This window comes from Camelus dromedarius, chromosome 5, assembly GCF_036321535.1.
Source record: "Camelus dromedarius isolate mCamDro1 chromosome 5, mCamDro1.pat, whole genome shotgun sequence".
Taxonomy (NCBI): Eukaryota; Metazoa; Chordata; class Mammalia; order Artiodactyla; family Camelidae; genus Camelus; species Camelus dromedarius.
In genome coordinates this window covers 55077669-55093601 of record NC_087440.1, presented here as the reverse complement: position 1 = coordinate 55093601, position 15933 = coordinate 55077669, and the positions used below count along the sequence as shown (strand labels likewise).

The following is a 15933-nucleotide window of genomic DNA, read 5'->3' as shown; positions in this document are numbered from 1 at the left end:
TACTCCTAAATAGATCATTTAATTTCATGTCAGTTGCCCGAGTCTTGGCCTATACATACATGTATTTTTGTGTATGATTAGTGTATATATTTTATATGCAGATTTCACATACTTATTTCTACAAATATTAAGTTGCATAAAATAAAAAATGTTCACTTTATAAAAATCCATAAAGTTTTGGATTTTTATTTTTAAAAGGTCACTCAGTAAAAAAACTCTATTTCTTGCCTCAGTGCCAGAAGATGACTATTAAGATCCTAGGGTAGAGGCCACTAACCATTTACTGATGATTCCAATTACCAACAACCTATTAAATGATAAATATGAATATTTAAACCCAGAAACATCATTTATATCCTCTTGCTGATAACATTATCAACATAAAAATTGTTAGAGGGTTGGAAGGTCATCAACAAAATCACTAACCCTTCAGAAATTTCTAGTAACTAGTGTGGAAGTTTCATTTGGGGCCTCAGGAACAAAGGTAAGTACAGACAATCACCATTAAGCACTTCAAAGCAAATGCTTCTGAAGGCAAAGACTATGTTTTCCGAAATAGTACTTCGTGTTATCCTATAAAGATGTCGGTAAGAGACTAAATGAACATTCAACTGTAGAAGGCTCAAAGTAGGCAAAGAATTAACATTTGGTGAATGAACTGAACATTAACAGTTTAGAAACAAATACAATGCAGAGGGAAACAAAGGTAGGCTTTACTTCTCTGAATAAGATATCTACTAAAAACATACAAAAGGAAAATTCCTTAAAACCTGAGTAATTACACTAGGGTTCACTAATGAAGGCTTGACATGGTTCTTTCTTAAAAGGAGGAAAAAAAAAAAGCTATATTTGCTATATGCCAAGAACATTAAATGTGAAATCACAATGAAGCTTCAAGAGTGGTATTACTATTGCTTTAATAATCCAACAAGACTAACATCCTTTGCAAGCAGAAAGGTGGGAAGTTATGCTCTTTGTTTTTTAAAAATTGGAAAGGGAAAATGTAAACATTAATTTCCTCTTAAATTCTCCTAAATTATCAATTTGGAGGGGAGAAAAATGAATCAATTAATTTCAGAGTATTCTCAAAGAGCACTAAATAAGCAACATAAACACAAGAACAGGGGTTACTCAAATCCAATTCTAACAAATTTTTACTTGATTCTAGAGGAAACAAAGATTAGTAACTATCAGACCAGTTTTAAGGGACTTACTCAAAAAGCCAAAATCTTAAGAAAATTAACAGGAATTCCACCAGATTATAAAACTACAGTCAAGAGGTAACATGTATTTAAATCAGAGCCATTAAACAAGAGAAGATTCAACAAGTGTTTGCTAAAAGAAATGCTTGGTAACACTGGGAATACAAGAAAAGACCTTTAATAAAATGAAACCAAAATATTTAAGTAGTCCTACAAATGAGTCGGCAAGCAAATTTTAATCTACAAAATTAATTACATTTTTAAAGAGGCAGATTCCCCTTCTTTTCATGTCCCTTAAAAAGAGAAAATCTGACATATTCATAAAGGAACAATTCTTAAAAGAAGCTTTACAACTCCTTATTCTCTACCAAAATAGAGTAATTAAAATTTAAGCAGGATAGACAAGGTAGATTCACAAAATAAAACAAGGTAACAACCACAGTAAAAATCTAGTAATTTTTTAGTAATATACACAAAAATATTTTAGGTAACTGCGAACATGTGTAATACAGAGCTAAGCTCCTAGATCAAATAAAGAAAGGAGAAAATAATGTGTTAAATTCAGAAATAAAACAGTAACTATCACGGCTAAAGTTTTCACTTAAATTTCAAGACCATGAAGTTTTTAAAAATCAGTTCTAAGATACATTACACTGTAATTTTTAAGTATAAAACTATGTTATTCTCTATACTTAAAAAAAGATGCAACTAAGGGAGGGTAACAGCTCAGTGGCAAAGCTATGTGCTTAGCATGCATGAGGTCCTGGGTTCAATCCCCAGTACCTCCATTAAAAAAGACAAAGTAAAAAAATTTTTTAATTTTTAAAAGGCAGGGAGGGTATAGCCTAGCGTATAAAACCACAGTTTTATAATCCAGTGGAATTCCTGTTAAGTCTGTAAAATAAATGAATGAATGAATAAATGAATAAATAAGTAAACCAACCTAATAACCTCCCCCACTCAAAATACAGCAAAAAAAATTATGTAACTACAATGTACATTTGTTTTGATATAAAACCACCTCATACAAACAAAAATGAATTTTCCAGAAAAGCCAGTATTTACTTGAATTTTAATAATCAATTTTATTAATGATACATGCCACAAATGGGGGAAACTCACAAAGCAATAAGATAAACAATAAAATAAAGAATAAATTCTTAAAGACTGCCACTTGCCAAAGAATATATAGATCTGTAAAATAATGCTAAGAGAAAAAGAAATACTGAGCATACTGCCTGGCATACATTAACATACTACACTTTTTTTTTTCAGTAAATGAATAAATGCACAGGCCTTGAAATTCCTCAAGTTAAAAATGGTGTTATATAACTATTTTATCAAGCTAACCATATAAGATGTCAACTAAAACACAAGCAAAGAAAATGGCAAATAAAAGACAGGATTCCTACAGCATAAAACTACATGACCTTCTCTGGACTTATTTTCAGGACCCATTTTCACAGTCCTCTTTGTCGTATCCCAAAATAAGCTAAAATACTGTGATGATAGTAGAGCTCCTCAACTAGAAGACTACCTGAACCAGAGAAACCTATCCCCAAGGGCGGGAGTGGAGTATAGAAAGGACTAAGAACCTCCAGAGAATAATCCTGACGACTAAACTTGAAATAAAATCCCTCGCCCTACTTTGGAAACAAGTTTGCCTCTCCTGGTTCCTGGACAATAGAGCAAATGTGTTCTTTGAGACTTCCTTATCAAACTCAAATTTCATCTTGAAACTCCAGCTAATCAGCAATTCCTTACAGTAGTTCCAAGAGTGGTTTTAGAGCTTCAAATTGACTTTTTTAATATTATTATTTAAAATATATAATTTTTTAATTTTTTTAATTTTCAAGAATCAAATGAACATTTTAATATACAAACTCTTACAGTTGAATCTGCTAGAAGGTACCTAAGTTAATGAGAAGAGCAGACAATAAAACAGAATTTTTTAAAAATTTAAAGGTACAAATTTAAACAGCCCAAGTATGTCCTTAAAGATAAGAGAAAAAAGCCAAGCCTTCAACTATGTGTCTACAATTTGGGGATATAAGATATGAAGCTTAGAATTTGGTAGGGGAGATAAGACTAATACACCTGAAACAAAGAGCAATAAACAACAGTATTCAGTGACATGCTAAGTGGCTAAGTACTCAATATACACTAGGAATTGGGGAAATGGGAAGACTGCAGAGGGACAAGAGAGTCCAAAGAAGTTTTATGGGAACAGATTTCTTATAACGGATGCTTATATTTGGTAAAATGCAAAGGAGAAGGCAAGGCTGAGGAAACTAACAGAGCACCAGGTTTGTTGCAGGCAGTCCCAGAGACAGGTGACGAAGGATGGGACCATCTTATGGGAAGTCTTCAAAGCTACTTTTAAACATCATGTCACAGACACCTAGTGCAGGAGAGTAATATCCCAGTAGAAATTTTGTCCAGTTAACCTGGCAACTGTATAAAAAGACTGAAGGGAGCAAATAACAAGTTTATAAAACCTATCACAGAGACAATTATAGAAATCTAAACTCAGAATGATCACTGGTCTAGATCTGTGCTATCCAACACAGAAACCACTATAAACACAAGTCACTTATGAGCACATGAAATATCACCAGCCTGAGATGAAATTCAAGTGTAAAATGCACAACAAATTTCAAAGACTTTATTTGAAAAAAGAATGTAAACTATCTCAACATTTTTCACATTGATTACATATTGAAACTGGGATATTTGTGTTAAATTATTATTAAAATTATTTTCAACTGTTTCTACTTTTTAAATGTGGCTAACTAGAATATTTTAAATTATGTGTGGCTCACATTATATTTCTATTGGATAGCACTTCTCCATGATTATTTCAACTTTTCAGACCTTCCCATTCCCATGATTTAAAATATTTTCCCCCTTCCTCCTCCAGTTTTACTGGATAGTTGAAAATTACAAAACATTTTTAACATGTATCCATAAATGTGTATATTTATAAATTTTACATATATACCTGTACTACTGTACTGATATACTTTACATACACACCAAAATCAATACTAAAAGGATAAGAAAAAAAACACAAGTTCTAATACTTTTCTTTTTGTACTACAGTGGACTATCCCACAAACACCCCACACTGGAAGCCCAGGATGTTAGCATAGAGACTGATCAGGAAAAGACAAATCCAAACGAAATTTCGAGCCACAAAAATCTGATGACTGACTACGGGAGCAAAGGAGAGGAGATATAGGGATACACTAAAGATAACATACTGAACATCTATTATTTGCTACTCAGCACCCAGCAAGCCCTGCATTTCATTTGGAAATCCACTCCTCTCCCATCATGCTGTTTGGGTAGCAACGACCCCACCCCCAGCGCCAGAGGTAGGTCTAGACTGGCTAAACCAATTTGCATATCCTTATCTGGCCTTAGTGGTTGGTTCACAAGCATCAATATAACACGAATTCAATGAAGTACAAGAAGCCATTTGCTGGGGCTTCTGGAGAGAGAAAACTCTTCTAGCAGTGGTTCTTAAGCTGAGGCCCACAAATTCCCCTCCACCAGAGGGTTTGAGAACAGAATTTGGGGTTTCTCAGATGAGGGGAAAATTATCTTTACTTTCACTGATCTCCAACTGAAATTTAGCATTTCCTTCTACTGTGAATTCAGTCAACAGACCGCAATATTACCAACATCTGTCACTGCCACTAGTAGAAATCCTAAGTATTTTCCTATCACACAATCACAGGTGTCACCCCCAAATGGTGATAATGCTCATCACCACTTGGAAATTATTAGACCCACACTAAATCATGTTATTTAACTGAGGCACATATTGTGATCTCACAATTTTTTAAAAATATTTCAATAACTATTTTAATATAACTGGTAGTCATCTTTGTATTCTATGTAGTCTTAAGTAATTCAAAAATGTTACTCAGAAAAGGGATCCTGCAGGCTTCAGACTGCCAAAGGGGTCTATGGAGCAAAACTGGTCAAGAGCCCTGCCCTACAGATTCTGCAGAAGCACTCTCCTTCCCCTCCTCTGGACTTGATAACATGAGGATGTAGTGCTCGAGCTGCTGACAAACACACTGTGACCACAAAGGGACCAACACCATGGAAACAGAGCTCATTAAAGAAAGGAAATAAGAGAAAGATGAGGTTCTGAAGACATAAGTAAAAGTGGATCAAGTTTCACCTTTGGTCTTTTCAATATTGCAAGTCAATAAATTTAAGCGGATTTTCTGTTATACTCACAACATTAAATGGTATAGTTAATTTCAATAGTTTCTATCTCAGGAAACCAGAACAATATCCACCTTTTTGCATAACAGCAAAATTACAAAAGGCTTAACTCTGCTACCACGAGGGAATCTGCTACCATGAGGGAAATACCTGGGGAAAGTGAATTTAGTTTTTCACAAACTGAGTGTGCTGAAGACTCACTCAATGCTCACTCCAATCTATTATCACATGGACTTTTTGTTTTACAGAGGCTGGACAACTAAAAACTATATTTTCCGGATGCCCTTGAAGCTAAGGTTTCACAAAAGACCTAAGTGTGGCCAAGCAGACCACGTTCAATATGGATGGCAGAAAGCAACATGTAATGATGATTCTGCCCAAGGAAGTTAACACTTCTGTTAGCTTTCTCATTCAACAGCATGGCCCGTAACGGCAGTAGCTCCCTTCACAGGCAAGTTCTATAGTGTCAGTGTGGGGTTTGTTCCTAGAAGCTCAGTCTAATCTGTTTACTAGTCAGCCCACTCCACATTTACTTATCTTCTTCTTAGTAAATCTCTATTGCTACAACTACTCAGAGCAAAGGTTCTTGCTATAAATGCTTGAACAATAAGTACAAAGTAAAGAGGGATAACAAAAAGCAGCATTCTATTAGAAACCTAAGAATAGTTAACAGCTTATGGATACAGATATAGGCTTGATTTGGAAAGCATTTTAATTGAGAAGTCCTAAGAGCTAAGAGCTAGATTATAAGGAGCACAATAAAGAGCCAAGAATAGAGCTTCAGACAGACTTACAGATATAGAGAACAAACTAGTGACTACCAGCAGGGAGAGGAAAGGGGGGAGGGGCAATATAGGAGCAGGGATGTAACAGGTACAAACTATTAGGTACAAACTAAGCTACAAGGATATACTGTACAACACAGAGCATATAGCCAAAATTTTATAATAACTATAAATGGAGTATAACCTTTAAAAATTGTGACTCACTATACTGTACACCTATAACTTATACTGTACAGCATCTACATTTCAATTGAGGAAAGAAAAGAACAGAGCTTTAGATAGTATGGATCTGGAAGAGACAGAATGCCCAGCAAAGCTGACAAATCAGAAGAAATCGGAGATAGGCAAAGAGCCAAAAGAAGAGAGAATTCAAAAAATGAAGACATCTTCTACATAACTAAATATCAAAGATGACAAATGGGACAAGAATCTACCTAAAACATCTGTTTTTCACATTACTTCCTTTCTCAGATTGTCACTGGATAAAAAATGATGCTCAAACTCCCTCCTTGTCTGCTACTATTCCTTTGGACATAACTTTTAATCAGTCTATTTCTGAAAAAAACTCTTCTCTGGATCCTAAAATAAAGGCCTAATCCAAGACCCATACCTAGGAAGCTTTCTCTGACAGTCCTAGTTGCCTCTTCTGAATTCATTAACATTTATTTATCAGACAACCAAAGTAACTAAAATCCAAAACTAAATACAAGCTTAAAGAGAGCAGGGGCTTCATTTTTTTATATTCTGAACACCTAGTGTAATGCCACTCAAATGTGCTGCTAATAGGCCATTCAAATAAGTAGTTTCAAAAGGGTGGAAGTAAGATTGCAGGAGATTAAAAAGTTAATTAAATTGACTTGGAAGGTGCACAAAGAAACCTTCTGTAGGGATGGTAATACCCTATATCTTGACAGGGTTATGGGTTACATGGATTTATGAACTTGTCCAAACTACAGGAATGGTATACATGAGATCTGTACATTTTACTGTACATAAATGTTACCTAAAAAACAAGTTAACAAACAGTTCATGATAGGCATGCTCAAGTGGTACAGTAAACTATAGTTACTTCAAAATACTACCAAAATATAAGAAGGATTGATGAATGTATAAAGGGAGACAGTAGGATGGAGGAATAAAAGGATAAGTAAATACAACAAATAAGAATTACAGAAGCTAGGTTGTGGATATTTAGGTAATCAATGTACAAACAATTCTTACAACTTCTCTGATTGAAATTTTTCATAATAAAATGTTAGAGGGGAAAAAAAGAAGCATAGTGGGAATGAGGTTGTGAGAGGCTCACAGTATTTCAGAAGTTTGTCAATTAACGAAAAGGACTAACCTTACAGACAAAAAGGAAGGTATATAAATGCCTCTGAGAGCAAGATGTCTGGACTGTCCCTCTTCCCTCTACCTCTAATCCTAGACTGCCTACACAGACTAGTTCTGGCCTTCAGTGCTCCTTCTTGCCTGAAAGAAAATGCTTACTCACTAAACTCCTTTCATTCCAAGACAATCTAAATATGTGAAGCCTAACCTTTTGTCTGTCTTGGGCTATGATAATCTGTTCCTCATTTTCTTTGCCTGAGTTTCTAACACCTCCTTGACTGACCTTTAGATGAAACCTCTGGCCAATCTGGCACAACATAAATGATTCAACCTTTTGGTCCAATTCTTGCCCTTCAGACCTATGGCCCTCCAGGGCAAGAGAATGGAGAATGTTAAAACAAAGGTCAAGGATTCTTGTAACAAGGGTAATTCATTTGTGTCAGTTCCTGGCTGAGGACCTAGCATAGAGGTAATCAAAAAATGTTTGTTGGATAAATAAAATCCATGCCTGATAATAACATAATACATTAAAAAAGCACTCAGTTTCACATTTATACCTACATTATGCTGAGGGTTGAAAATGTGTGTGCTAGGTTTCTGAAGCTGAACATTTAAAAAGGGAAGATCTGGATCCTCTTTCTGTGAAGAGCTCACTAGAAGATGGGGTTGGAAACGAAAGGCTGATAAATTCTTTCAAAAGACATTAAGAAACACATTTTAATTTTTAATGCTTTTCCTAGATAATACAGTATGTTCTTTAGCTTCAAAGTACCATAAATATGAACTAAAGAGGACAAGATAAATTATGCAAAGAATAAGAATCGACGGGAATTCAATTTCCAGATGACCTAAATGCATTTGGAGTTAATCTGCTCTTTTGTTATTGTTGCTTCCAAAGGACTGCAGATTATGCACTTGCTGAATTTTGCCTTTGTCACACATGACCTAACAAGGAAGGCATTCATTATACCATAGTAGCTTCTCTCAAGTATCTGGTTCTAAACAGCTGCAAATTTGGGAAGGTAACACTGAATGATGTCTCTAACCATTAGTATGCTCTCTCCCCAACAAATATGAAAACAAGATTGGGTTTACTAGAATATCAAAACTGTGCAAATTAAACTTAGAAAATAAAGTAGAAAATGTGTATAAGAATTCAAATTCTACATGTTATGTTAACAGAATTGATCCAATAAACATCCTAAAGAATTTCTAAAATACAGCACTTCCATTGTTCATATTTGCTTTTATCTTTCGGAAAGATGCTATATCACTAATGACTGGTTGATTTAGTCCCTTCAAATGTTGTAACTGGATAAAATGACAAACTATTTCAAAATAATCATCCAATCTCAAATAAATTTCCATTTATAAGAAGTGTAAAAGCTGCTTCCCAGGCCCAAAACTGCAAGGCCTGGGTGAAAAACATCCTGCCAATAGTAGAAACAAACTGTAAAAATGTTTCAGAGTGTTATGGCTTGTTAGTTATACAGCTACACACAAAAGCTGGCTTTTTTTTTATACCTGTCATTGTCCCTCAGAATACACGACACATCAGAATACACAACATTTATTCTCAATGTATTGACTCATTTTCCTTAAAAAATTTCATAACTGCTAAACAGAAAAGAGGAGAAAAATGTACTACTAAGGAGGAGCTATTTTATTATCACCATTTATATGTTTTTTAACTCACATGTAGTTTGACTTTCACCCCTTTCCACTTACACAAGTACATTTAATTTACATAGAACCACTGTAGCCTCCCCTAGAAAGGCTCCTTGGAAAAGATACATGCAAGTGTCCTCTGTGTAGCTCCTTCTAGTTCATTGCATAATACCTTGCTATGATCCTTTCATTTTAAAGAGTACATTAACACTCTGAGTATCAGCAATTTCATGTTAATTTGGTACTTATCAGTCTTGCGGATCCAAAAACCCAGATTTTGTCTTTAGAGCCTTCAACCAACACGGTCAACACACAATTCCTACATTCTTAAAAGAAATATATACATATACATAAACATATATATATATAGATAAACACACACACTCACTTTTCAGTAGTACATGCAATACTGTCAAATTTCCAAAGTATGGTGAGAATCAAAATGAGATTTACAGGAATGCCCTGTTTTGTGAACTTCCAGTCAAATCTAATAGTAATTAACAAGAGTAAATGTTTGCTTTCATTTCCTATGTTAATGGGTATAGCAAAATCCAGAGAGACAACACCTTATCAATCACCTTTAAAGAGCAAATGAGAGAAGGAAGTATTAAAAACAAAAAATCCTAACATTTACAAGTCAAGGTCAGTGGGGACTGTTGAGAGCTCCTATCCAAGCTTCCTGCTAAAGACACTAAATTGTAATTACACTTCCATTTTAAGCCATCTACCTTTCAAATTGCATTCTACTTAAGTGATTTTATAGAGAGGAAGAAATGAGCAAGTTTTTTACTATAATACTTGAAGAGTCAGTAATGGCAGATGAGTAGCTTCTCTTCTGGCCTGATCACTTTTGAAAGCTTTAGAGAAAAGCAATATTCATAGACAAAATTTTTTTTTTCCAAATCTGCAGTTTCATATTTGAAAGCACTACAAAATTTTAGTTACTTGTCCAGGCAAGCAGTCCTGAGATATGTCATACTGTTATAGCCCAGACTTAGTAGGAAAGCAAGAAAAAGGCTTGTTGCTGAGCCATAACCGTAGGAAACCCTCAATTATCGAGGGCACAAAGACAACCTGGATAAATTAAATCCTCACTTGTTATTATTTAAGAATAATATTGGATTAATCCAGACCTCCCCCTTCCCACTTTAAAACATAAAACGTTGATGTAAGACCCCCTCTCTCCCTCTTCCAGGCCACTCTCTAACAAAAATGCGAACAGGCAGATAGACGATCTTAAAACTGCCTAGCAAAAAAGATAAGACAAACAACAATCAGCAGTCAAATTGGTTCATCTGTTCAGCAATTCCGATCACAAACATCAAACCACGAGTTTAGCTTCCTGAAAAGCATAAACACCCAACCAACCTCCCCCCAAAAAACCCTCCTGATTTAGATTTTTCTAGATCAAATGAGTCTCATATTGAACTGTACTAACAATGCTTGTTTGAAATAAAGTTGAAGAACCTGACAACTACTACCAGAAAATTATAAAATGCTGATATCGAACAACTTTCGATTCAAATCCGCTCCGATTCCAGACGCTGATAGAAGACTGAACTTCCTTTTTCTCCCTTCCTGGTCCTCCCGGCCCTTCCGCGCGCCAAGGTCCCCGCCCGGGCCTGCAGTGACATCATAACCCATCTCTTGGAAACCACTGACGTCACAGACACGCGGACCTCAGCACTATGACTTCATCGCGGACTAAGGGGTATCCGCAGTCGACCTGCGCCAGCCCGGAGGCTAGAGAACCTCCCGAACCCCCGTCCTGCCCGGTCCCCGAAGAAGGTTAAGGACGGGCGCCAGCTCACCTGCGCTGGGGCAGGGAAAGACAGAGTGGCCGAGCCCGGGCGGGCGCGACCAGGCGAGGCGGCCCCCACCCAGGGACCGACTTCCTCACCGGCCGCGGGTCCTGAGGGTGGGAGAGCCGGTCCGGTGCCTCCTCACGGCCTATCCGGGATCTCCTCAGCTTCAGCCCTGACCCGGCACCCGCTCCCGCCCCTCTGTGCCCCGCGGGGGCGCTCAGCGCCCGGCCCGTGCGCAGGCAGAGGCAGCCCCCAGGAAAGGTAAGGGCGGCCGGGTCTCTGCCCCAAACCGAGCCCTGGACCCGCGGGCGGCACCCCCGCCCCCACCCGCCCCGCGCCCCGAGAGCGCAGGCGGGCGGCGGGAGGGGGCGGGGAGCGGCCACGGTGGCCGCCGCCGGACCCCGACTGCGCTGCTCTCGCGCCACGCCCCACCCAGGCCCGGACCCACCTGCGCTCCTGCCCCGGCCGGGGCCTGGCCCGGGCTGCACACCCCAATACAGCGGCGGCGGCAGGAGGCCTGGCTCGCTCCCCACTGTTAAAGCAGACCGAGCGCCCTGCACGGCGCGGCTGAGCCCAACGCTCGCCCCGAAACCCATTTGTTTGGCTCAAACGGCGTGACGTCACGCGCCGGCCCAATCGACGGTTGGCCAGGGGAGGGGCCGCAGAGCCAGTGGGTCGCAGCGCCCCCTGCCGGGCTTCTGCGGCACTTCGGACGCTGGGGACGGGAAGACTGGGGGACTTAAAACGCGAAAACCGGGTGAGGCATCTTCGGGCCCCCAAGTGGTGAAGAGTGAAAGCTCCAGCTTGACCTGTAGAGAAAGGAATCAACCCTTCGGGCTAGCCAGAATGGTATCAACGCCAGTGGTTCAGTCAAGAGACACGACGAATCTATTAATACTTACAGGTGGATGTGGAGCTATAAATGGTATTAGATTACTGTTAGATAACCTAGTAGACTTGGGTTCAAATGTTGGTTCTGCTACTGTCTTGGAAGGCTGGGCTTCAGAGTTCTCATTTGTCAAATGAAGGGGTTGAGAGAGTCCCTTCTGCAGCTCTTGCCTACGCAAATCATGGCAGGAATACCTACCAGCAAGTTGCTAAACTTTGATAGACAGTCTCAAAATGTGATCTTTAGAAGCTTAAGGGATTGTACATGATGACTATAAAAGAGGTTTTTAATACTTTATGAATTTAATACTTTGAAATCGGAGTGCCAGTGAGGAACCTTTTATTCTCAGCCTTTAAAATGATAATTGCTTTCATTGTAAAAATAAGTTTAACCACATCATAAAACATGAGGACAACAAAGAAAAAAAATCCTCACCCTAATACAGCCACTCAACATTCAGCATATTTTAGACCTTTTGTTCCACCCATATTTATTTCACAATGTTGTGATCATAATGTGGACATAATTTTGGACCCTAGTGGCTGTGTTTTTTTGTTTGCTTTTTTTTTTTTACACCTATAACTTTTTCATATTTCTACATAAGCTTCATAAACACTTTAACAGCTGCATAAAATTATGTTAAGTGGGCATACCAAATTTACCAAATTCTTTATTATTGGACATAACTTATTTCCTTCTTTTTATGCCATTATAAAGAAATCATGGGGCATTTTCTTGAATGTAGATTTTTAAACATAAATGCCCAGAAATAGAATTTCTAGGTGAAGGAGTATCAGAGCTTGTATAGTTACTAATACAAATTGCCAAAATGCTTTTTAAAAGGTCTTGCCAAGTTTCATCTAAATCAGCAGCTTTGATTTTAGCCAACCCTTTAAAAAAATCATTTTGCCCAATTATAAAACTACTCTTGTAAATTTATATTATAAAAATCTTAAATATCAAAAAGTTAAAAAAAAAAGAATAAAGAGAAATATTTCCCATGATATTACCACCAAGAAATAATCACTTAATACCTCCATCTAGGCCTTTATCTATATAGATATTTTTAATAAAAATTGGAGAGGGGGTCCTATTGTACATATTAGAATCAAATTGTATGTCTGGTCAATATTAGCTCAATATATCATTGGAAACTTCTTTATACCATATTTGACTAAAAGTTCAGTCCATCCTTTCAGGTTCATCTCAAACACTGTCCTCAAAACCTCTGGATTATTTAGAGGAATCAAAACTTGATTCCTCTTCCCTTATGGCCCTTACTCCACAGACATCTTCCATTTGTGTATTTAATACCCTCTGCTAGAGTCTAAACTGCTGGAGGACAAGGATTATACCCTAGTATCCACCGCAGAGGATTTTGCACTTGATATTGCTTAAATGTTTAATGAATAATAATAACCATGTCAGTGATCTGCATTTTCTCATGACAGTAGATGAATATGATCTCCATTTTATAATGTTTACCGTAGTTCCTCAATATCCAACATTTATTGCATTTATAATGTATGATCCAGACTCATGTTAACTTTTATATACATTGTTTCATTTAATCAGGAAAACATCTCTATGAGGTAGGTACAGTTGGCTCTTCATATCCACAGAATGTACCTTGCCATTTTATATAGGGTACTTGAGTATCCCCAGATCTTGGTATCCACCAGGGGTCCTGGAACCAATTTCCCACAGATACTGATGGACAACTATATAATGTTTTAAAATTCAGTGTTCATCAAAGTGTACTTTAGGTATGATACTGTTTCTCAAGAGAAATGGGGATAGTTTATGGATTAACCATGCAGAATAAAAAATGTACTGTGCCTTGCCTCTACGGTTTAAAATGTATAACCTTAAAGCTAAGTATACCTAATAAGAGCTTATGAACATTCTTCAGTTTAATCAAAATATAATATTAAAGTTGCCATATGAAATTCTACATGGTATGTATGGGATATATGTATATATATATGGAATATAAAATTTCCATACAGATGAGGAAACCCAGGCTTGAAGAGTTAAACTATTTGAGCAAGATTGAACAGGTAGTACAGAGCCAAACTTAGCAGACCCCAGAGCTCTTACCACATCACTCATTGTATTGTTACTGGGAATTTCAGATGGGTTAAAGGCATTGAAATGACAAAACAACACAAATATCAAACTGAAATGACAATGGTTTCCTTTTGGCTTGCACATCTTGATTGTCAAAGTCCCACTAGTGTGTGTGGTCTAACGCAGTGTTTCTCAAACTGTCTCTGGTTAAGGACCAGTTGGAATTCTTTGTTTTAGTATTTAATACATTGTGAACTGATAATTTTGTGAAATATAGTAAAACTGAATAAAACTAGTAGAAATATGAAGTTAGTTTTTAAAAGACAAAATAAAAGACCAAATTCTTGATTATTAGACTCAGCACACAAAAAATTACTCTGTCAAATTGCTAGTAAAGTTTCTGAAACTCCTCCCCTCAATTTCTGTTCTTATCATGGACTGGTTCTAAAGCAGGCCAGTGGCCACACTTTGAATAGCACTGGTCTAGGAGAAAGATCAGACTAAGAGGCAGTGAAATCACTTGAGCAAGTCCTTCCTTGGATTCTATTTCTCCATTTGTGCAATGGGAGCAATCCTTGAAACAAGCCAGGAGAGCCTGTGCAATGCCTCAGACCACAGGCCCCAGGAGAGAGCTCAAGGGTGGGGGTGGGCGTGGTTGTGAAACAGTGAGGTCATGGGACTGTTAAGGTGCTGACCGAACAGATGAAATTGGCAGGGCAGCAGAGACGATATAAGTACATATAGTACGTAACTGGTTATTCCATCAGTGACTGGAACTTGGTCAACTCAAACCAGCCAACATCATATTATATTGAAACCCAGTGCAATGGGCTTGTTTGTATTACACTTGGACTCTCCACTCAGGAAAAAACAAAAAACAAAAAACTAAGAACCTACCACTTAACTGCTGGTAAGAAGTGGGCCCCACCAGGCTTTGCCCCTAGGCTGCTCCTTGCCGCAGAACTAGGCTCCTGGGTGTGATTATGCCTCTCCCTACCTTACTAACACTATTATTATGAATCTCAAATAAAAAAGTGAAAGTACTTTGAAAATTTTAAAGTTTATATTGAATGTTTGAAAATTGCTAAGAAAAAAAAAGTTAATTTTACAAAGTTTAAGCTAATCACTTTACATCTGGAATCTAGTCTCTCTAAAGAGGAGCAGGACCCTGCGTGGCCCTCCCGGGGACAAATCCTTTCTACGTCCTCCGTTTCTTGTTTGTGGGAAGTAGGTTTGATTCAGCCTCCTGGAGCTTCTCTGAGTTCCAAAGGGCAGATTCAAACAGTTGCTTAGCAGGGACGGGAGGGGATGCAGAAACAAAGGAAGAACAGTCAAGAAACTATAGTGCAGTCATTAGGTAGGGTCCGGGTTCCTCCTCAAGAAATATATGTAGCAATATCTTTCGGTTCTTCTGTAGGAACTTATGCCCCAACCCAGGTGGAGAATGGTAACTTCAGGCTGAGCACAAGATTCCTGGAACATCACCCTGTTACCACCAACCAATCAGAAGAAAGTCTGCACACAGTGGAAGATAACAAAGACTCTGGCCCCTTCCCCAAATGGAGAGTCTCCCTTTAAAAACTTTCATGATCAAGCAGAATCTTCGGAGTCGGTTTTTGGACAGAAGTCCACCTTTTCCCCAGGTCCCAGCCTCCTGAATAAAGCAATCTTTCCGACCAGCAATGTCTTTTGAGTACTGGCTTTCGAGCAGCAAGCAGCCAAAACTGGGTTGGGTAACATCTCCCAAATTACCCTCTTTCATATAATTGTTTCACAAAACTTCGTAACACTAATTACAGTAGTTGTTTACTATAATCCCCCCATAGAGGGACAGCTTCAAGAGAGGAGGGGAGACTGAGTTTTATTCCTTGCTCTAGCCCAATGCCAAGTCCAGTGCCTGAGACTTAAAAGGTACTCAATAAGTAATACTTCAGTGATTT

At 37.9% G+C, this 15933-nt stretch overlaps 1 protein-coding gene and 1 long non-coding RNA gene across 4 annotated transcripts in view; one reads left to right on the top strand and one right to left on the bottom strand.

Annotated features, from left to right (window-relative positions):
* FBXO34 (F-box protein 34) overlaps positions 1-11639 on the bottom strand; it is a 67914-nt gene extending 56275 nt beyond the window's left edge. The window contains exon 1 of one of the 3 annotated variants that reach the window (XM_031453763.2): positions 11483-11639. The gene's annotated coding sequence lies outside the window, so the exon portion shown is untranslated. Of the gene's footprint in view, positions 1-11040; positions 11162-11482 lie in introns of those variants that run through there. The other 2 variants (XM_031453764.2, XM_031453766.2) reach the window with 2 other exon arrangements.
* On the top strand, positions 11156-15672 carry LOC135321309 (uncharacterized). The gene is made up of 2 exons (XR_010380972.1): positions 11156-11295; positions 15411-15672. It is a non-coding gene; the product is annotated as an uncharacterized LOC135321309 (long non-coding RNA).
* The last annotated feature ends 261 nt before the right edge of the window (positions 15673-15933 follow it).